The sequence below is a fragment of the Phascolarctos cinereus genome, unplaced genomic scaffold, assembly GCF_003287225.1.
Source record: "Phascolarctos cinereus isolate Bilbo 61053 unplaced genomic scaffold, phaCin_HiC Scaffold_8;HRSCAF=390, whole genome shotgun sequence".
Lineage (NCBI taxonomy): Eukaryota > Metazoa > Chordata > Mammalia > Diprotodontia > Phascolarctidae > Phascolarctos > Phascolarctos cinereus.
In genome coordinates, this window is record NW_027556291.1 from 59,175,406 (window position 1) to 59,198,128 (window position 22,723).

At 44.1% G+C, this 22,723-nt stretch overlaps 1 long non-coding RNA gene across 4 annotated transcripts in view; it reads right to left on the reverse strand.

Annotated features, from left to right (window-relative positions):
* Window positions 1-22,723, reverse strand: part of LOC110202178 (uncharacterized) — a 111,575-nt gene that overhangs the window by 87,689 nt on the left and 1,163 nt on the right. For 2 of the 4 annotated variants that reach the window (XR_013483557.1, XR_002322656.2), the window contains exons 2-3: window positions 13,642-13,730; window positions 10,293-10,378 (exon numbers count right to left, since the gene is read on the reverse strand). This is a non-coding gene — a long non-coding RNA (uncharacterized LOC110202178). Of the gene's footprint in view, window positions 1-8,115; window positions 8,336-8,958; window positions 9,127-10,292; window positions 10,379-13,641; window positions 13,731-22,723 lie in introns of those variants that run through there. The other 2 variants (XR_013483558.1, XR_002322655.2) reach the window with 2 other exon arrangements.

A 22,723-nucleotide genomic window follows, 5' to 3' on the forward strand; every position in this document is an offset into this window, starting at 1 on the left:
AAAAGAACTTTGAAAGATTGTAGAATTATAATTAAGGCAATGATATACAATGACTTCAGAGGGTTGAAGAGGAATCCTGTTACCCACCTCCAACCAGAGAGGCCACAGATTTAAAATCCTGAGACATGCATATCTGGGCTTATCCAGTATGGGAATTTATGTTGCCAGACAGTGAAGGTTGTATTTTGTTATGGTTGCTGTTGTTGTTGGGGGTGGGGGGAAGGGGTTAGGGAAGAAGAAGAATAAATGGAAGGTGAAATGATAATGGTTTGCAAAAATCAGTTTTGTAAAAGTTTTTTTTTGTCTTAAAAAGCCAGTTAAAGCAGATACAAATCCCAGATACTTGACTATCTCTTGTCCCTTTCCATTTATCTAAGATGAGGAGTTGTGTAAACCTAACCCCACAAAGAAAAATTTTGTCTGCATCCAGTTGCCTGATAAGGGACTAGAAAGGAGAGGGTAAAATTTCTAAGAGATGGTTTTTGCGGTGGTGAAGGACTTTAGCACTCTGATCAATGACCAATTCCATGCAATCTACCTTCTGACGTAAAGGGAATGGACTCAAGATGCAGAATAAGACATAACGTTTTGAGACATAGTCCACGTGGGGATTTGTTTTCTTTGCATGTACATATCCGATGAAAGGTCTCTCTTTTTATTTTTCTTTTCTAATGGGGTTGGGTGGAGTGGAAGGTTAAGGGGAGATAGGAAATGCAGGAACGGGAAAAAAATAGGATGATTGACACTTTTCTTTTTTTTAACGAGAGGTACAAAAGCAGAGCCAGGAAGGGGCACAGACGGATGCCCGAAACAGTAACGCAGAGGGCCGAGGGCGGGACAGCAGCACCAGGAGACTGGCAGGTCCGGGCATCGTGTGCACGCACGGAAATGCCCGCGTGAGCGGCATCTGCCCCGGAGGAAGTGTTAAAGCCCGTACTGGGCATACCGGACACCGGCGGATGGGGAGGGCAGTACTGGAGGCCCTCCCCTTCCCCCCCCCAACCCCAGGACTGGACACGGAGGCCGACCCTGGCTGTGGGGGCGGGGCGGGGGCGGGGGCGGGGGCGGCGAGCCGCACAGGACAGACGTGGTGTGGAGAGGCGCATGCGCGTGGACGTGGACAGACGCACGGAGACAAAGACGCAGAACGCGCATGCGCACTCCCACACGCAGGCACACCAGCCCATTGGACAATGGGGATCATTCAGGCGGAGGAGGGGCGGGGATGGGGAGGCGGGAGAACGTCTGGGGGCGGGTAGGGACGCAAGTGGGGACGAGGCATGTTCTGACATTACGTCAGGAGGCGGGGCTTGCCTCGGCCAATGCAAGAGAGGGACCGGGCGAACGACCTACGGCGGGTGGGGCCTTGTGTACTTTAGTGGGGATGGCCTGGGCCCTAAGCTGGTATTTACGGGGCGAAGCACGTTTTTCTCCACCCCCAGGGCAAGGCCTCGGGTCACTCAGCCTGGAGAAAGTCCCGGGTTTCTGTCTACTTGGAGGGGAGGCCGGGTGAGGGGGGGGGAAGACAAGCTCCGGTGACACAATAAACACCGGAAACAGGGGCGGGGGGCGAGGGACTGTGAAGTCAGATCCGGGGGCGGGGCCGGGGCGAGATGCGGCTTCGCTGAGTGTCCGCCCCGCGTGGGCGTGCGGCCGGGGTGTGCGTGCACACGCGCGTGCCAGGGCCTTTGCAAACTGCTGCGAGGACCCTGCGTGAGCCCCGCTTGGTAGTGACCAGAAGGCCGCCGCCGTTGGAATCGGGGCAGGGTGCCTGGGAAGGGACCCTTCCTCCTTGTAATCACAGAGAACGGGGCCGGGGGGTCACGGGGCAACTCACAAACCCCTCGTTGATCGTTTGTCCCGATAGAGTCGTGACCGGGTCGGGGCCGCGTGTGCCCGCATTGGGGGGGTCCACAAAGCACACCTTACGTGGGGTCCCCCTTTTCTTTCTAAGCACCTTCATCATCTCGAGGCAGGGAGGAAAGAGCGAGGCTAAGCGTGGCGTGCGGCCACGAACGAGAAGAAGCGGCCACGAAAATGGGAATTTGGTAATGAGCACGGGTCCGAAAGAAATGGGGACCCTGGGGAGCTGCTGAGAAACACGAGTGAATAGCCGAGGCATGGGCTCTTGTCCTTAATTTTGAAAAACGAAAATCAAATTATACCAGTTGCACAAATGAACAAGAATAAAATGAAGAGAATTGTTAGGAACTGTTTTGTCCAGGTATTTTCCAACAAACCTGATAAATAGAGAAATAGTTGCAAAAATATGAAATGCCAGATGAAGAGAACAAAAAATGGAGCATTAAAATAGCCCAACCATAGTAAAAGAAACATAAATCATAAATGAACTTCCAAATGCAGGGAACCTCCTCCCCCCAAATAGATGTATAGCAACTATCTCCAATTTAGGGAAAGACTGGATGCTCATCAACTGGGGAATGGCTAAAGAAGTTGTGGTATATGATTTTGATGGAATATTACTGTGCTGTAAGAAATGATGACCAGGTTGATTTTAGAAAAAAAAAATTGAAAGACTTGCATGCAGTAATGAATGAAATGAGCAGAACCAAGAAAAGGTTGGATACAATAACAGTAATATTATTGAAAGAATAACTGAATGACTAAGCTATTCTGAGTATTATAAATATTCAATTAAACTACAAAGGACCTGTGAAGGAAGATGCCATCCACCTCCAGAGAAAGAACTGATAAATAAAAGTATACATAGTATGGTTTCATAGGTAGACATAGATATCTGTAGTGTGGGGTGGGGGAGGCAGGGAGCTAGTTTGAAACTTAAAGTGTGACAAAAAAAATTTTTTTTTAAATAGGGAAAGAGGAGGTCCTACTAAACACCTTCTGTGACTAAAATATGATCCTAACTACTGAAGCCAGAGACAGAAAATTCAGAGAAAGAAACGTAGAATGCCAGATGGCAGAGCTGATAGGGACTTAGAACATAGATTGTCATAAGTGGAGGGGGCAATAGAACACAATATCAGAGCTGACAGTAATATGAGAACATAGAACATCAATTCTGGAGAGCCCTTAAAAAGCAGAACTTATTGTCTGCAGAGTACTTAGAAAATGCATTATCCGAGCCGGAAAGAACCTCTACACATAGAATGTCACAACTGGGTTTGACCTTCTGTCACAGAATATCAGACCTGAAAGGAACTTTGAATACTAAATGTCAGAGCTGAGAGGAAACAATGTTAGAGCTAGGAGGAATATTGGAAGATAGAAAATCAGAGGTTTTGTTTGGGGGTGGGTGGGTGGGGAAACCTCAGTTAAAATATGCCAGCACACCCCAGTATACCCTGCCCACCATCTATGTGTGCGCTCTTGTATTTAGAATAGAAAGTGTTCTAACAGAGTTTGATGGGAACTCAAGGCCTTCAGAACACCTCTGGAATGCTGAATGTCAGAACCAAAGGAGCTGAGAACACAGACTGTCACACCTGAGAGAGTCCTAAGAAGACAGACTGTCACAGTTGAAAGAGATCTTAGAACACCGAATGTCAGAGCTGGAAAGGACATCCAAATACCAAATATCTAAGCTAGAAAGAGACCTTATAAATCTTTTATAAAAGAAAATCTTTTATAAAAGATCAGACTGCCTGCCAAGATGGCTGCCTGAATGGAAGGCACATGGCCCAGGTTCCATGTGATTACTTAAGCAAAAGACTGAAGTTTACGCAGGGACCCCTCCCCCCCAAAGCTAAGTGCTTTACAAATATTACCTCATGTGATCCTCACAACACCCTGCCAGGCAGGTGCTATTATTATACAATTGAGGAAACTGAGGCAGCCAGAAGCCAAGTGACCTGCCCAGGCTCACAGAGCTACTACATGTCTGAGGCTAGATTTGAACTCTGGTATTCCTGACTTCAGGTCTAGCCCCCTCTCTACTGTACCACCCAGCTGCCAGGGCTCTTTCCCTAGACCAGGTTGCCTCCCATTTATAAGGCAGAAGAAGGCAGCAAAGGACAGGGAACAGAGAATCAAGATGAGAAGAACAGCTCACATCTCTCTAGCACTGGAGGGTTTACACATGTAAACAAAAACCTTGTGAGGTAGAAGATACAAGTATTATTGTCCCCATTTTATAGAGGAGGAGATGTAATCAGCAGAGACTGAGGTTTAAGCTCCAGATCAGATACAAGCTGTATCTGAAATAAGTAGCTCACATGTGTGTAGTCCTTTAGGGCCCTGTGGACCCTGTCTCATTGGGGCCTCACAAAAACCCACCAAGGTAGCTGCTACTGTATTATTAGCTCCATCTTATAAGTAAGGAAACTGCAGTCCAGAGAGGTCAAGGGATTTGTCTATGGTCACACAGCTAGGAAGTGTGTGAGGTTTCATTCAGACACACCTTTCTTCTGACCTCAGGTCCAGTGCACTTTCTGATTTCCCACACTGTCTCATGAATATCATACCTTGTCAACATACTGTCACAACAGTGGCAGGCCTCCTAAAGTTCAGAAAGAGCTGATGCTGGTAAGAAATTTAAGGATTTGTGAAAAAGTCTCTTTACCTCTGTTATGGAGAAAGGAAGAACAAGAAAGGCCAAGACCTCAGCCCAGGATGAATAGGATGGTGATAATTAATGGAAGATGGGGAGGTTACTCCTTGACTTTTATTTCATTTTCTCTGCCCAGGAATGTGGCCTTTGGTCAGGGAAGCACAGAACAAAAATGGTCCATAAGGGCAGCAAAGAAAACCAAGTGAGGGGAATGATAAGTGAGTGCCCAGCTGCCCTTGATGAAATCATGTCACTTGGCCCAGGAGAAGTCCATCTGACAATTAGGGAGAGACTGGCAGGTGTGAGCTGCTGCCAGAGGAGAGAGGAGGGTGGGGTAGGGTGAAGGAGATACCAGGGAAGGAAGAAGAGCCATGAAGCTGAGGCAGCAGGGACCATATACACAGTGGCCAGTTATTCTCCAGGACAAACTTCACCCTTGTGTACTGAAAGAACTGGCAGATGTGATAGCTGAACAGCTAAGTGTCAGTGACATTTGAAAGCTGGTGGAGATCAGGAGAGGTACCCTAGGACTGGAGAAGGCCAAAGGTTCTCCTGATTTTCCAAAAAGAGGGGAGAATAACATCTGTCAACTCTAAGTCATTGAGTGTGGCTTTGACTGCTGACAAAATTCCAGAACACATGATGAAAGGGATGGCTGCATAAGATGTTGGTCTGAGCTGAATTTCTGCCCAAATGCTCAGAAAAGGCCCATGTGGAACAGTGACAGCTGGTGTTTAGAAGGCAGTCCTGCCTGTTTGCACCTGACTGGGCTTCTGTTGCAGGAAACTGGGGGCAGGGGCAGCTGGGGAGCCTGAGAGTTGGAAAGCAGAGTTTCAGGAGAGGCCTGGGGATGCTCACAGGCCCCAGGATGCTGCAAGTCTCCATGATGAGCATCACCCAGGGGGGGCTGGAGCATCTGAGCTAGTCCAGGCATAACAATAAGGATAGGGTGTGCATATGTGATTCATGTGGGAGGAACTCCCAGAGGAGGAAAATCTCCTTCTCAAATGTGATTGACAACTTCTCAACAGCTTTACATTCTCAGAGAGTTACCTAGAGTACTGGGAGTTTCAGTGGATTGTCCAGGTTAATACAGGCTGGAGCAGAGAGTTAAGGGATCAGCCTCCAAGGCTGCCTCCCAGTCAGCCATCCCTGCCTTGAGGAGCTGGTGGGGGCAATGAACATGCTCTTCCAGCTAGATGAGAGGTGGACATCTCTCCCAAGTCCTCAGTGTTCTGTATCTCTGAAATGATGTTGTCTTATCTGACCCTCACTGGTCTCTGGGCATGGGGTATGTCTCTAGTAGAACAGTAAGCTCTCTGAGGGGTGCTTAGGGGTGTGGGATGTTTGTATCCCCAGTGCCTCACACACAGGAAGTGCTTGATACAAGTTTATTCATTAGAATGGAATGGAATTGGGGTCAGAACCAATAAGGTTTTATCAGTGGGCATGTCCCTAAACAAGGTAGATTGCCATCTGCTTTGCTGGTGCACCCCAAGGACACTGGGCCTTTCCATCCTCCCTGCTGCTGGAACCTCTTGTGTTTCAGGTTTTCCCCTATTAGATCATGAGCTCCTTGACAGCTGGAATTCTCTCTTCTGTTTCTATGCCAAGCACTTAGCAGAGTGCTTAGCCCACAGTAAGAACTCAATAACTGCTTTTCTCACTCACCCAGTCACTGAGGACAAGGGTTTAAGTCTAAGATCACCAGGGGGAAGGGCTGGGGGTGGCTGAGGGAGAGGTGCTAATGACACAGGTGAAGTTGTGAGGAAAAGCTAGCCCATATCCCCCTGCCCTTGAAGAGGAGGAGGAGGCAGGTGGGTTAAATGTGACAGTGATGAGACCACCCTGAAGCATCTTGGAGGGTCATGGTAAGGATGGGCTGTCACCAATGACCCTGGAAAGGAGGTGTTACAAATGCCTCTACCTCTGTTTTATGATTATTATCCATAATCAAAACAGCTAGCATTTATATAGAGCTCATGAAGATTTCAAAGTACTTTGTAAATGTTGTTTCATTTGATCTTCAATACAATCCTGACAAGTAGGTGCTGTCATTAACCCCATTTACAGAAGAGGAAGCTGAGGTTGAAAAGGTTTCAGTGTTTGCCCTTCATCAGGCAGTCAGTCAACAGGCATTTATCTTTCAGCACTAACCATTTGCCAGTCACTGTGCTAAGCTCTAAGGATACAAAGAAAATAGGAAAAGAGGGTCCCTGCCCTCAGGTGCTCACATTTCAGTGAGAGAGACTACAGGTAAATTACTATGGCCATACAAAATATAGACATTGTATGAAAATGGAAGGGAATCACAGAGGGAAGTAGAAGGTGAAAGTGGAGGGTGATCTATATCTATCTTATATATAGATAGATATAGATATGTGTGTATGTATGTAAAATATTTAAAACCATACTATGTATACTTCAATTTATTGGTTCTTTCTCTGGAGGTGGGTAGCAGATTCCTTTATAAGTCCTTTGTAGGTGATTTGAATATTTATGATGCTCAGAATAACTTAGTCATTCACAGTTATTCTTCAAACAATATTGATGTTACTGTATACAATATTCTCTTGGTTCTGCTCATTTCATTCTTCATTATTTCATGCAAGTGAAAAAAAAAGAAAGTGAAGGGTAAAAGGTGAACTGGGGAAGAAGGTGAGATTTGAGCAGAGTTGAAGGAAGCCAGGAGGTGGAGATGAGGAAGGAGAACTTTCCAGCTATGGAGGACATCCATAGTTGGGAGATGGGTATATGGAGGGCAGGGAGATTTAAAGGTAGGAAGAGGTCAGGTTGTGAAGAACTTTAAAGCCAAATGGAGAATTTTTCTATTTCCTTATGGAAGTGCTAGGGAGCCACTGGACTATACTGAGTGGAGGGGTGACATGTCCAGACCTGGGCTTTAGGAAAATCCCTTTGGGAGCTGAGTGGAGGATGGATTGGAGGGGGTAACTACCTGACAAAGCACCCAAAAGACTACTGCAGCAGCCCAGGTGTGAGGTGATAAGGGCCTTCAGCAGAGGGGCAGCTGGGCATGGAGAGAAAGGGAAGTACACAAGAGATGTGAAGGTAAAATCAACAGGACTTGGCAACACATTGGACCAGGGGTGCATTTGAGTGAGGAGTTGGAGAGGACATGAAGGCTGCAGGCCTGGGTAACTGGCAGGACACTGGGACCCCCAATAGTAATAGAGAAATTTGGAGAATTGGGGAGGAGCAAAGATGCATTCTTTTTTGAATGTGGTGATTTTGAGATATCAATGGGGCCTCCCTTTTGAGATGCCCAAAAATAGTGAGTTAAGTGATGGGAACTGAGTAAATAGGGCAACTGGGAAGTAGGGTCTTCAAGGGCACATCAGTATGTAGTGTGTAATCCTCTAGCCTGCTCCTGGGCTGTCACTTCTGGTCCTGTTCCTTGCCCAGCACACAGATGAGCCAGCTCTGATTTCTAGACACTGGCTCTCCTGTCCCTCCAGGATGTGAGAGGATGTTCACTACTAGCCCTCCCCTGCTTCCTGCGCTGTTAGAGGAGGAAGAGAGGAAAGGCAAAGATCTGACACACCTCACAGGAGTCAAAATGGCCAGTGATCATTTATGCCATTTATCTTCCAATTAGCATCCACCCCACCCTGCCCATCTCTCCCTAGAGTCCCATATTGTCAAAATGTTCTGTGTCCAATTACATGCAAAGATCCAGTGCCCATGAAATCCTCATCTGCTGGGATTAATGGTGGTGAGTACAGTGGTTTGGTAAAAGGTTAGGATCCCTTTAGAGATGAAGGAGACACAAGGATGCTTCATTGAGGCCTGAAGGACAAAGGGAGGGACAGTGTGAAAAGGAGTGCTCCAGTTTGGATCTCCAACATGCAAGATGCCCCTGTGTAGTACAAGTTTCCAAAAACCAAGACACCGACATTTTATGGACATGCTCTGAGACCAAATCAAAATGAGCCCTCAAAATCTCTGACTGCCCCATCACACCACTGGTCTCAGAGGGGGACGTGAACGGTTGCACCAAGGTCTCTGTCCTCTCCCCTGGCCTCACTCCATTTAAGGAGACCAAACTAGATCAGGGTGGGTCTTGATTCCCAGACAAGTCTCCTCAGGGAACCAAAGGTCTTATGCCTCTTTGATTCTCCAGTGGCCCCCTGGAAGGGCTTCTTACAATCTGAGACTTTTAGACTCTGGAACTCAAGTCACCCTAGTCCCCCGGGGCTTAAATCCATGAAGTGCCAATCCACCAGTGAGATGGGCGGTAGTGGCAGCTCCCATAATGTGGGCATTATAAAAACTGACTTGTTGAAACGGCTCAATGGATTGGATCAGCACCAGGAGTGGCCCCACTCCTATAACACTGCCCACATCCTAGCCTTCACAGTTGGCCAGGTGGCTGTCTCTAAGACTCTCCATTCCTCCAATGTTTCCCTCACCTTAGTGGGTAGTACAGATCCCAGGGTAGGAGTGTGTGAAATAGACAGGTGTTGATACAGGAACTGCTGAATGCAAGAGTCCTCAGGCAAACCCTTTAGTTCAACAGTCCTCTTGGGACATCATGGAAGGACAGTGGCACTTGGAGACTGACCACAGATTACCTCAGCCTGAAAAGAGAAGTTGATTTGGTGGTTCTGCTTGTCCCTGACCTTGTGCCTATTAAAGAGATGTTGGTGGGCAACCTCGGAGACTGGTATGCAGTGGTCAACTTGGCCACTGCATTCTTCTCAGGTCCTAGTCAGGTAGAAGACTATGACCAGTTTGCCTTTACCTGGCTAGGCATGTAATACTCTTATGGTCTGATGACATGGCCACCTAACCAGTCCTGCAAATGGCCACCAGTGGTGGCTTCAACTCTAGCTAAACATAAGCTTCCTCCAAATGTGAGGGCAATACATTATTTATGACCTCTTGTTGGCAGGCCCTAATGAGGAAGCTGGGAACCCGGCCCTTGACGTGTGAATTGACTAGGTGTGCCAGGATGTTTGGGCAACTAACCCAGACAAAATTCATGACCTTCCCCGAGAAGGAAAATTTGGAGTGTGTATGAGGGGCAGAGGTTTGGTGTATAGGGATGTCCCCTACTGGGACATCCCTACCTAAGCAATGAACAAGCTCCTGGCCTTGTTCCTATTTGGAACTGAGAGGCTGACTAGAGACATCTCAGCTATTCTCTGACCAGAAATTCCAGTCCTTCAATGGGTGCTGACTGATGCCAAATCCAACGAGGCAGGTGGAGCCCAAGAATCAGCCATCATCAAATGAAAGTGATATATTCAGAGCTAAGCCAGGCCTGGCCTAAGGGGTGTTGGCCACTTATGTGAGATTCTTGCTTAGTAACAGTCTGCCACAGAAGCTAGTCTTGTTGGGTCTCCAGTGAAACCCCCTCTTACAACCTGGGGCCCTTGGTTAGCTGATCTCCCAGAAGGAAGATATACCTAGTTCACAGATGGCACAGCCCTCCTCAAAAAATGGTCAGAGTTATTGGAGTGACACAGCACTATAGTCAGCAGATAGGCTAATCTACACCACCCATAGCTCCATCCAGTCCACCCAATGATAGAACTATAGGCAGCTCTCCTGCTGCTTGTGCAGTCCATCACAAAGGAGCCATTTCTCTTCACTGACTCATAAGAAGTAGCTAATAATCCTGTGTGGTAAGGTCAGAGGCACTCTACCAACTGGATGATTAAGTCATCTGCCTGGGGAACCTTCCTATAGAGATGCATCTCTTCCAAGCTTAACAATTGGACATTCCATATAAATCATTTACCTTGGCAGAATACTTTTCAGGGATGTCCACACGGATGATGAGGTTGATGCACATATTGCCAGAGCTAGCTCCTTGTTTGGGAGGGTCTGAAGGAAAGTGTGGGAGAGAAAAGGTTATTAGACTGCTTACCAAACTGAAGGTCTACAGGATCATTGTGCTGACCTCATTGTTGTGTGCCTGTGAAACCTGGACAGTCTACCAGCACTATGCCAGGAAACTGAATCGCTTCCATTTGAATTGTCTTAGGATGATTTTGAAGATCACCTGGCAAGGTACTAGACATCGAGGTCCTTTCTTGAGTTAAACTGACAAGCATTCAAACTCTACTGCAGAGAGTGCAACTCCTCGTGGCCTGGTCATGTTGTTCTAATGCCCGAAGTACATTTACCTAAAAGACTATTTTACAGAGAACTCACACAAGGCAAGTGTTCACATGGAGGTCAGAAGAAGCAATACAAGGATACTCTCAAGGTCTCTCTGAAGAACTTTGGAATTGATTGTGAGACATGGGATACACTGGCACAGGACTGTGCAGCGTGGTATGCCTGCATCAAAGAATGTGCTGTACTCTGTAAGCAAAGCACAATTGCAGTAGCTCAAAAGAAATGTGAGATGTGCAAATTTAGAGACATCTTCACTCCAAATGTTCACATGGACTGTTTGTGCCCAACCTGTGGGAGACAGAGCCTTCCAAGCTAGTATTGATGTGATCAGCCACAGTCAGACACACTGTGCCTTGTCCCCAACATAGTGATATCATTTTTGTCCTCTTTGAGAATGAAGGACAACAACCAACCAACCAGCCAACCTCTACCTACAACAAAGTACCCTTCCCAGAAGAATCATTGACCAGGATGTTTACCCTGATGATGATTCCAAACAATGGCACAACTTTCGCATCAGTAGTGAAATGATCAGATTGATTCTTTTTTTTAATTGATCCTATTTACAAGTAATTGCTGTTGTCCTGTTACTGCCCAAGTCTTGGTTCTTTGTCTTTGAACTTAATTCAGAAACTCAGCTAGCCTGTAATGAATTGAGTTTAAAAATACAGTTCTCCTGCTGTTCCGTTCTTGCCTCAAAGAAATCTATTATCTTTGAGAGATAAGAGTGGACATCAGGGAGTTGGGTCCAGTATCTTTACACCACCAAGATGTCCTTCAAGGATGTTTGGTTTGCTATCCAAAGATGTCTGGTTCGCCAACTCTAATCTTGCAGGTAGACTCAAACAATGAACATTTCTTAGCACAGGAGGGGAGGAGGGAGTTGTTGCTAGCCCCTCATTTCTAATTTCCAACCAATCATATTGTCCCTTAGGCCTCAGCTTTGTAACCAATCATATCAATTTCCCCATTTATAATGTTGAGCACTTTTAAGCAATCATAACTTGTTCCCTGCCTAGGAAGTCCTGTTCTTTGTTCTGTACTCCCCAAAACTATAAAAGAGAGCTGTCCATCTCATTCAGGGTCTTAGCTTTGCTGAGAAAGCTAAAATCTTATTTATTGATAAATTTGCACCTTACTAATAAATTGATCATGCTCAGAACTTTTTGCCTTAGTTTACCTTATTCTGACCTTAACAGCAGCCACTCCAAAATGAGCAAAACTGAAATATATTAGTATTCCATGTCCCATCTTATCTACCAGCAGCAGGGACTGTGGAATGATAGAATGGTCTCCTCAAGCAATTCCTAAAGCCACAGGACCCTAAGCAAAGCCTGAAATGCTGGGTCAATAGACTCACTCACAAGAGCAGCCTTCAGTTCCAAGAAATGCACAGTCATCTCTCACTTGTCTTCTAGAAAATTCAGTATCAGGGAATGGAGAATAAGGTGAAGAGCATAAAAAGCTCTATTGGAACTCGTAGTTTAGAGAACAGATGTTTCTGGTTGTATAAATCCACATCCAGACGTTCCTCTATTCTTGCCCACCAAAAGGACAGGAAAATGGGGGTTGTGCTTTCTTTATGTCAGGCCACACACATACAGAGGCAAAAGCACCAATCTAGATGCCATGAATCCTCCCAGTCACTTTTTAAAAATCATTCTTACGGAGCAGGTGTCCATAGTATTTTCTTTCCTCAGAGCCTTTATTTTCCAAAGCACTTAATCTGGAACCAGGGGAACTCACAAGGAGCAGGCACCTTGTTAAGACATCAGACCCTGTGCTTATTCCTCCACCCACTATACAGGGAGTGAGAGGTGGGCTTCCAAGTAGAGAGTGATTCAGGGCATAGGTAATGCTCTGAACATAATGAAAGAAGATGTTCAGATCGGTGGGTCAAAAAGCTTGAACATCAGGGACACATGAGGAATGGAGGGAAGGGGAAGGCAAAAGCCATGAGCCTATTCAGCATCTTTTTCTCTGCTTCTGTGCCCTTACATGCAACACAGACTACACCTGACTACTGATGGTAACACCCCAGTTGGCATCATCTGCCACCTGTTTTTTCTCCTGGTGGATGACTTATTTTACCTGATTTGTGATCTGTCCCACTGGCTTGACATTGGCCAGCCTCCCTTACCCTACCATGAAGATGGTATTCAGTTTTATGATACTTCTGGGTCAACCCTGGCCTGAGCTCTCCAGGGAGCTCTATCATAAAACCAGAATACACTAGTGAGACTGGTTGCCTCTGCCATGAAATTCATGGCCAGCTGGTTGTTCTACTCAGCCCCAGGAGTACCAGATGGATAGCTGCAAGACTTTCCATTTAATTCCACACAGTATCCACCCCATCAACCAAGAGCAGGATTTAGCCTCCAGGTTATGAATCTCGAGTCAAGATTCAAATCCACAGAATGTCAGCCCATGGGCCCACTCACCTGGGATAGAGTGAGGAGTTTTGGATACAAAATTCTGAATGGCGATGAATATACCACTTGTATATTCAGCTTTCCAAATGGCATCTCTGAAGTGTTTAGCAATGTCATAGCCCATTATGCTCCCTTTGCCTTACTCATGCTTCCTCCACAGTTTGGGAGAAAATTAGGGTCAGAACTGAAACACTATCTTTATGGCCATGCAACAGATTTCTCCCATTTCTGTAAGTATTCAGTACAAGACTTCCTGAACAGGGAGGCAGTTCCCCTAACAGCATGGGCATTCTCTTCTTCAGACACTAGTATTAAAATAAGTTCTCTTTCCTAGATGTACCTAATAGGCATACCCTCTCACTATGCCTCCTTGTCCCTAACAAGGATAGCATCACCAGTGGGGAGGCCAGGCCATTTACCGTACACAAGGGTCCTCTGAATCCTGAATATATTGATTATACAGGGTCTGTAGGGACAACATTCCAAGGGATATTCAAGACATTGAGTTCCACAGATTTGTCAGGGTCTTCTTACCTTAAGGGCTTATGAGGTAGAATACATGATCTGCACTTTTCAGCCACCATAGCCCTTATAGCCAATGGAATGGATAAGACCATCATTGCCTAGAAGGAAGAAAAAAGGCCTTAACTGCCTGGCATTGATAATTTTAGATTACTATATTGCCCTGGGTTATCTACTAGCTAATGAAAGGGGTTTCTGTAATCCTAGCCAATACCTTTTGTTGCTTTGGGGTGAATGCCAGTGGAGAAGTAGAACAATCTCTCAAGAAGATAACAGAATAGGCCATAGTCAAGCAGATAGAGCCATGGGATTTGTTTACCTAATCTGGGCTAAGCTTTTCGGGAATTTGGCTCAGATGTCTCACACAATCAGCCACTACAATCCTCAACCTAAGTGTCATTATATTGATACTGGTCCAATGTGTCCTGAGATGTAACCAATGGATCCCACCTCAACCACTTAATATATGATTGGTGAAAGTTGAGTTTCCAAGATGGTAAAGGTTATGATGAAGCAGGCCAAGATAGTAGGACTGGGGGTATAGATTGAATAACCACAGAAGTCTATGGCTCCACTCTCCCAGGGTTGGCTCCTGTTATACAACACTGATATGCTGAAGGCTTAACTCCTCCCAATTCTAGTAAGAATGGGCTGCTGAAACTCTTTTACAAATTTACCAGGGAGTCACCTTCCTCATCCTGAGTAGGCCTTCTCGGCTAATATTTGGAGACCTCTTTTGCTACAGGTACATATTCTCACGAGAATAATCCCTGAATAAATTGATATTTACCTGTCCATTCCTTTTAATGTGCACTAATCATGAATGCAGTGTGTACCCAAAATCTATTCTAAATTTGCATGACACAAGCTGCCACCTTCCTTCTCGGCCACTAGCTCTATCCCATGATCCTCACTCTCCTTCAGTACCTATATCCAAGTTGCCAAGTTTTGTCATTATTATCTCTTCAAAGTGTTTTGTATCCATTACCTTCTCTCCATTCACACGATCTCATCACTTTTCACCTAGACTATTGCAATAATGTCCTAATTTGACTTCTTGAATCAAATTTTCTCCCTCTCTACTCCATTATCCACTTGGCTGCCAAAAGGATATTTCTAAACCATTGGCCAAGAAACTAAATCTCTTCAGTGAATTTCAGGGGCCCCGGGTACATCTAGGATCAAATAAGACTTCTCTATGTCTTGTAAAGCCCTTCAAACACTAACTATATCCTTCCTTTTTAACCTTGTTATTATTCCTTTTTTATACTCTATTGTCCCCTCAAATATGCCTGCTTGCTATTCTTCCCATATGCCATTTCATTTCCAATTTACATGTCTTTGCAAAGACTGGTATCCCAGGCAAAATTAGTGCTTTCGTAAAAGTTTGCTGACCAATTGCCACTGAGGATCATAGCACAGTCTTTTCATGACATCTAGTAGCCGAAAGGGATGTTACTGTTTCTATTCAGTAAACTTCAGTGTTTGCAGGGTACACCTAGGATCAAGTACAGACTCCTTTGTTTGTCACTCAAAGCCCTCCAAACCCTGACTACATCCTATTTTTTTATGTTTATCATATAATATTTCCCTTTGTGTGCTCTACTGTACAGTCAAATTTACCTACCTGCTGTTCCTTACAGCAAGGAAATGTCATTATAGGATAGTTCATTTCCCATCTATTGTTGTTGTTCAGTCATTTGGCAAAGATACTGAAGTGGTTTTCCATTTCTTTCTCCAGCTCATTTTATGGATGAGGAAACTGAGGCAAACAGGGTTAAGTAACTTGCCCAAGGTCACAAGCCCCAGTATGTGTCATAGGTGGGTCTTGACCCCAAGTCTTCCTGGCTCTGAAGTTAGCAAGCACTCTATCCACTAAAATATACTGCTATAGTTGTTATTCAGTCATTTCAGTTGTCTGACTCTTTGTGACCCCAACTGGGGTTTTCTTGGCAGAGATACTGGAGTGGTTTGCCAAACAGGGTTAAGTGATTTGCCCAGGGTCACACAGCTCATAAATATCTCAGGCTGGATTTGAACGCAGGTATCCTGACTCTAGGCCCAGCATTGTATCCACTACCTAGCTGCCTCTATATGCTTCTATAGGCACTATATACCCCTGACTGGTGCAAGGCGGACATTTAATAAATGCTCATTGACCAATGAATGGCATTGAGAAACATAGCACAGTCTTTCCTTGACATCTAGTGGTCTTTTTTGATATTGCAGCTTTCTAAAAAGGTTTTATTTTTAATGTGCCATCTCTTGACTACCTCCTGTTATCACATTCTGTCACATTACAAACTAATTATATTTTAGCCTATGTAGCAACTCATTTCTGCTTTTGGGAGGAAAATGGAACTAAACAAAGTCTTGAATTTAAGAAATTCAGTGAGTAATGAGTTTCTTCAATGTAAATAGGATTTCGAACTAATTAATCAACATGAGAATTATCTATTAAACTCTCCATCATATCAAAGGTCATCTGCTACAAGATAAGCCTACATGGCTGTGGAGATACCACTTAACTGGTTTCACCCTGTTAATCACTTAAGATATGCATGCTCCCCACTCAGAAGAGCAAAATTTTGAGGAAATAAATACAAGAATATGGATGATCTTAACTTTGAAGGAAATTTATTTAATAAATATCAAAAGTTTGACTGAGACTTGACCAGTACATAATCAGTCATGCAAACAAATATTTGCAAAGGTGCCCAGGGTTAGTTAAAATATAATGAATAACTCTGGAGTATAAAATATCAGATAGTAAGTAAATCTACAACTATAATCATTTCACTCAGTAGTTGAGCTGGGATTCAAAACTGGTTCTTCTACCTCCAAATCTAGTCTTTCTGTCACTGCACCATGTTCTCCATCCCCCACCTACTGTGGTGCCTCATTCTGAACAAAGCCATCTCTCTCTCTCTCTCTCTCTCTCTCTCTCTCTCTCTCTCTCTCTCTCTCTCTCTCTCTCTCTCTCTCTTTTTCTCTCACTGCCAAGCTTCTTGAATACATGGTCTGTGAAAGCTGGTATAATTCCCTTTTTACCCACTCACTCCTTTAAAGTGCTAGATGAGTCCACAGGACCATAGTCATAAATCTAGATCTGGAAGGGGCCTCAGAGGCTATGTGGTCCCACCTTCTCATTTTACAAAGGAGGAAACTGAAGACCACAGAGGTCAAGTGACTTGTGCGAGATCACAAGCTAGAAATTGTTTGAGGCAGGATTTGAACTTAGGTCTTCCTGACTCTAAATTCAGCGCTCTGTCCTATAGATCCAGTTGCCTTGTATGCTCTCATCTTTTTTTTGCCTCTCTAGAAGTTCTAAGACCAGAAGCACAAGGGATTGTTTCATTTTTTTTAAATGTTAAAAGAAATAGAATTTCCCCAAAATCTAAAGTTTCCTCTATTAAGCTTTCAATACATAATTATTGGCCTGAATTAAGTTCTTTGACTTTCTATCCACATAATACTCTATCCTGAATGTGTGAATTCCTTCACTCCAACTTTATCTTTTATTGAAATGAAAGGCTTGAAAGGATATACATAGTAGCTTAGCTTACAAGATATATAAACAGATGTAAAAGTTACTTCAGCACCAAAGATGGTGGAGAGCTCCTGTGGGCATCCTATCATGGAAACAACTGAATTCAATAATACTTATGCATCAGAGGGGACCTGTGGTAACATGGTAGCACTACCACCCTGGTGTTCTCAGGAAAAAACATTCTGTCTATAAGAGTCTGATGGGAAGGCAAGTATCTGAGGATTACCATAGGCATCAGTGTATCGAGTATTGTCATCAAAAAGCAAAAAGACAGACTGTCTATAACACATGGTTCCAGGGTGATTGCTTCCAAGAAAATCTCCTTCTTCCTACGAGTGCTGTGCTAAGAAACAGAATAATGGAACACATGGGCCCAGATGCCCTTTGCTGCTGGGTGACTAGTCTCAAAACACCACAGAACCATTGACAGTGAATCTACTATACTTATTAAAGAGCTGATGTGAATTTCACCAGAATATTTTGTTCTAATATCTGTTTTAAGGCCTGGAAGGGATCAGATTTTGAGAAACTTCTGGATTGACTGACACTAGCCAAAGAAAACCTCACATAGGCTGAAGGGCCTGAAAGGCCCTTAGTGTAAGCAAGAGTCAGAGAAAGAAAAAAAATCTTAAAGACCTTTGTATATGTGGGAAAATTATGACAATTAGCAAAGATTTCTTAGGCTCAAAACCTTTGAGGAATTGCTGAGTAGATGATGAATAAACTGATGAACTAACTAAGTTAGACGTTTCTTATTTATTAGATTTTAGGTCAATTCACTCTAGAAAAAACCAAAAACATTTGCTGAGCTCCTACTGCCTGTCCAGAATATGGCTAGGTTTTGTGGAGGGGTGGGAGAATAAGACAAAGGAAGTGTAGAGATTAGGGGAACAGCATTCACTTGAAACTGTTGACTAAACTCCATCCCCAGAACCAAATGGAATTGCTTTCTTGTTCTTCTTTCCATTTCCCCTCGTCTTTGAGTCAGCGTAGACTGCTTCCAAATTAGACATTGATTTTATATACTAACACTCCACACATGGACATAGATATGTGGACTTCGAAAAGAGGAAGTCAGGATTGGAAATGGGGCCATTTTGTGTTAGAATGTAAGGAACTTGGATTTGGAGTCAAAGAGACCTGGGCTCAAATCCTACCTCTGTCACTGATGACCTGTGTAAACCTAAGCAAGTGACTTAAAGCCCCTGAGCTTCAGTTCCCAGATAAGTAAAGTGGGGAGGTTTCAATATATCGCCTCTGAGATCCCTTTCAGCTCCAAATCCCTGTTCTTATGTATGACCTTAAGCAAGTCACTTCCCCTCTCTGGGACTTAGTTTCCTTTCTCCTCTGTAAAATGGATTAGATGACTTCTGAATTTCCTATGATCCTATAGCTAGTGAGCTATGTATAGTGACTGTGGTCAAGTCGCCTCTGTGGGCCTCAGTTTTATCCTTTGTAAACTGAATAGTTCAGATAGCCTCTGAGGTCTGTCTGTTCCAGCTCCAGATCTTTGATCTTTTGTATGACCTTGGGTAAGTCACTTACTCTTTCTTGGCCTAAGTTTCCTCCTCTGTTAAATGAGGGGATTGAAATAGATCAGTGACATCAAATTCAAATCAAAACAGGGGCCCTAATCTGTACATAAGGATCCCTGTAGGCTGCATATTGAATTAGTTTTTTAAGTGTTTTAAAAAGTATTTAAAACTTAGCTTAAAAAATAGTGTTACCTATGTTTGATTATATTTTTTATTATTTTGTTAAATATTTCTTGAATACATTGTAATCTGGTTTGTGCTATACTAGGGAGTGGTGTGGGCTGTGTATTTGATACCTCTGGTCCAGAGGGCCTTTGAGGTCCTTTCCATCAGTAGAGGGGTTTAAAGGAAAGACTTGGTAGAAAGGGAATTGTACCAGCTTATGTAGACTGGGTGGCAATGCAGTAGATAGAGTACTGGGCCTGGAGTCAGGAAGACTCACCTTCCTGACTTCAAATCCTGCCTACGACACTTCCTAGCTGTGCAACTTTGAGGAAGTCACTTAACTCTATTTGCCTCAGTTTCCTCATCTGTAAAATGAGCTGGAGGAAGAAGTGGCAAACCGCTCCAGTGTTTTTGCCAGGAAAACCCCAAATGGGGTCACAAAAAGTCAGACACAAAATGACTGAAAGAATGAAAGGAGAGACAGCTTTGTTCACAATGGAGTGCTCCTATTTGAAAGGGGTAGAGAACAAGGTGCAGGGGTAAAAAGACTGGATTTGGAGCTAGAGGATCCAGATTCATATTGTAGCTCTCCTACTGAGTATAGTGATTACAGCAATATATCTCATTACTATTTGATTTTGTTTATACTCTACATTGTTATTATTTTGTATTCTTATTTTTTAATTATCCCTGGTTACCAAGGCAAATATTTACCTGAATGCCCAATTCAATGCTGGTAAAATCTTAGCCAAACTTTTGACATTTATTTCATACATTTACTTTGAAACTAAGATCAATTATTTTCTTGTGTTTATTTCATCCATATTTGGCTCTGGTGGATAGGCAACACTAACATTTTGATAGGATAATCTTTGATAGGACTGATTGTAAGATATAACATTAATATTAATGATTTAGTCCGAATTCCTACTTGCACTGAAGCAAATCATCAATCACTTCACTTCGTGAATTTAGGATTTCAATCGGCTCTGATCTGCCTCCTTTAATCAGGAGTTGAGCTGGCACAGTATATGTGCCAGTGTGTGTGTGTGGCCATTAAAATCTGATAAAAATTCATTTTGATATGAGTCAGAATGTAACACAAAGGAATGGGACACAAGATAGCAGATTAAAGTGTGCTATCTACATTGGTCACCAGAGGATGATCTTCATGGGTATTTATTTGTTTCTAGCCTAAAACTTCCAGTAAACTGCAACATTTTTTTTAACCTTTAGCTGTCCTAACTGTGCTATAATATTTGGCCATCTCAACTTTTACCAATAGATGTCAGCAAAAGACTGTGCTATAGTATTTTTCAACATCATTTTTTGACCATCAGATGCCATTGAAAAGCTTTATTATAATCTTCAAGGGCAATAAATTGGTTAAACATTAAGTACCTATTAAGTGTCAGGTTCTGCTCTCAGAGTTAGGGATCCAAAAACATAAAAGGAAAAGGTCTTTGCCATTAAGTCAAGTACATCATATTGGTGGAGACAACTTGTGTGTGTGTGTGAGTGTGTGTGTGTGTGTGTGTGTGTACACATACAAACATACACACACATATACATATATGCATATTTATTAGTATATACAAAATATGAACAAAATTCAAAATTCCAAGGAAATAGACAGGAGAAGACACCACCCACCATTCCACAGGGAGGTGAGAGGTCCACTGGTATGGAACACTGCATATATTTTCAGACATTTTAGATGTGTTTTGCTAAAAAAATTTTTCTCTTTACATGGGATGATTCTCTATATACTTTATGTTGCTATACATAAGCTGCAGGGAGAGGCTCTCAGAGTAAATGAGAGGGATTGGAATGCTCACCTCTGAAGGGTGACATTCCTTCAATGCCATTCTCTCACCCAGGCCCCTGCTCCCCTTCTCCCCTTGCTTACTGAAAACCTCGATCTTCTCAGATGAGCCCCATCTAAAAGGAATTTTAGAATCTCCCTGTCCTTCAGATCCTTTCCAATGTCTCCTGGTGGCATGGAGAGACCATGCCAGAGGGGTCTGGGAGGAGGGACCCAGCCATGAACTCTGTGTGTGTGTGTGTGTGTGTGGTGTGTGTGTGTGTGTGTGTGTGTGTGTGTGTGTGATTCGAGGACCAGCTGAGCTAAGCTTTGGGAGGCTCATCACCAGATTGACCACCACAAAATAGATTTCTTGAAGCAAAGCAGCTCATGAGAATGGGTCTCTTATGGCCCACTGGAAGGAATGACCACATGGGATAAAGTGCCCATCTTCTGAAGTCTTAGACTATGTAGTGATCCTTGAGTCCATCTGCTAGAATCCCATCATGGTAGGGAAGGAAGCTGAGTTGCAGAGAGGTGCAATGATTTAGGTCACATAGATAGTAAGTGACTGAGCTCAGATTTGAACCTAGATCTGCTCACTCTACACCCAATATTTTATAAACAGTGTGTCTTATATCTAATTAAACTGTCAGCTTCTTGAGGGCAGGAACCCTATTGTTTTTCAGATTTGAACATCTCCAGCTTCTGGCATTGCATTGGTCCCAGCTTTGTGCCTTGCATAGAGCTTGTGAAATGGCTGTCCTAGGCAACCCTCTGTTGGGTCTATTGTTGAAGGGATTCTCATTCAGAAAAATAAGTTGTTCTATCATTATTATTGTTATCCCAAAGGATCTCCATCCTGGAGACAGGAGAGAAAGGAGAAGGAGGCAACTTAGAGGAACCTTGTGCAAGGACCAGAAATGGCCAAAAAGTGAGTGCCCCAAGTACAGCAAATACCAGGGAACGGTAGGCCTGAGGAAAGACCAAGCCCTGGGAGGAGAAGCCTTCTCCGTGAGGTGGGAAAGGAAGCCTGGAGCCTGGGCCAGCCAGAGAGGGGCAGGGGTAGGTGGGAGTGGGAGCAAGAGAAGTGAGAAGAGATTTCCCATACCACCCAAAGGAAGGGAGCCAAGCAGCAAGGAGATGGAGTAAGAGCCTGCCCCAACAACAGGGAGATACTGGTGCTGCCTCAAGGCCCCTGGGGACACAGAGCCTGCAGACATTAAACAAATGATGACCCCTAAGAAAAAGAAGGCATAAAAGAGATCTGGCAATTGGGAGAGCATGAAGGAAGACATTACAGAAAGGGCCCCATGGGTAGCACAAAGCTCTCCCAGGAACAATCTCTGAGACACAGCACAAAGATCCCCTATGGAGAAGGGACTGAGCAGTGTGTTTGCTCTTGAAAGAGAAGTTGTCAATTTTCCAGGAGAGAAGAGTAAAGAAATGGAGATGCCCCTCCCTACAACCCCATCAAAGCAGTGCCAAAGCAAAGAGTTCACAGGAGCCTCCAGTCTTAGACCTGGAAAGGACTGAGAGTCAGACTCTCATTTCCTACTTGAGACACAATGAATCTTCCCTATGATATCCCTGACAAGAGGCCATCCAATCTCTGCTTGGTGTCTTTCAGTAATGGGGAGCTCACTACCTTATGACCAATGTCATTCCACTTTGGAAAGTTCAGTTTTTCATTATGTTAAGACAAGGGGCAGCTAGGTAGTACAGTGGATAGAGCTCCAACCCTGGAGTCAGGAGGACCTGAGTTCAAATCCAGACTCAGACACTTGACACTTACTAGCTGTGTGACCATGGGCAAGTCACTTAAGCCCGATTGCCTTACCAAAAAGAAAAAAAATGTATCATTATGTGAAGACAAACCTGCATCCCTGTTATCAATCCATTAATCAATCAATCCCAGAAGTATTTATTAAGTACCTACTATGTGCCAGAAGCTTTCTCTTTCGCCTGGATTCTAGGTCTCCATTCTGAAACCACACCAAAGTCACACCCTTTGCCCTGTGACAGTCCTTCAGATACGTG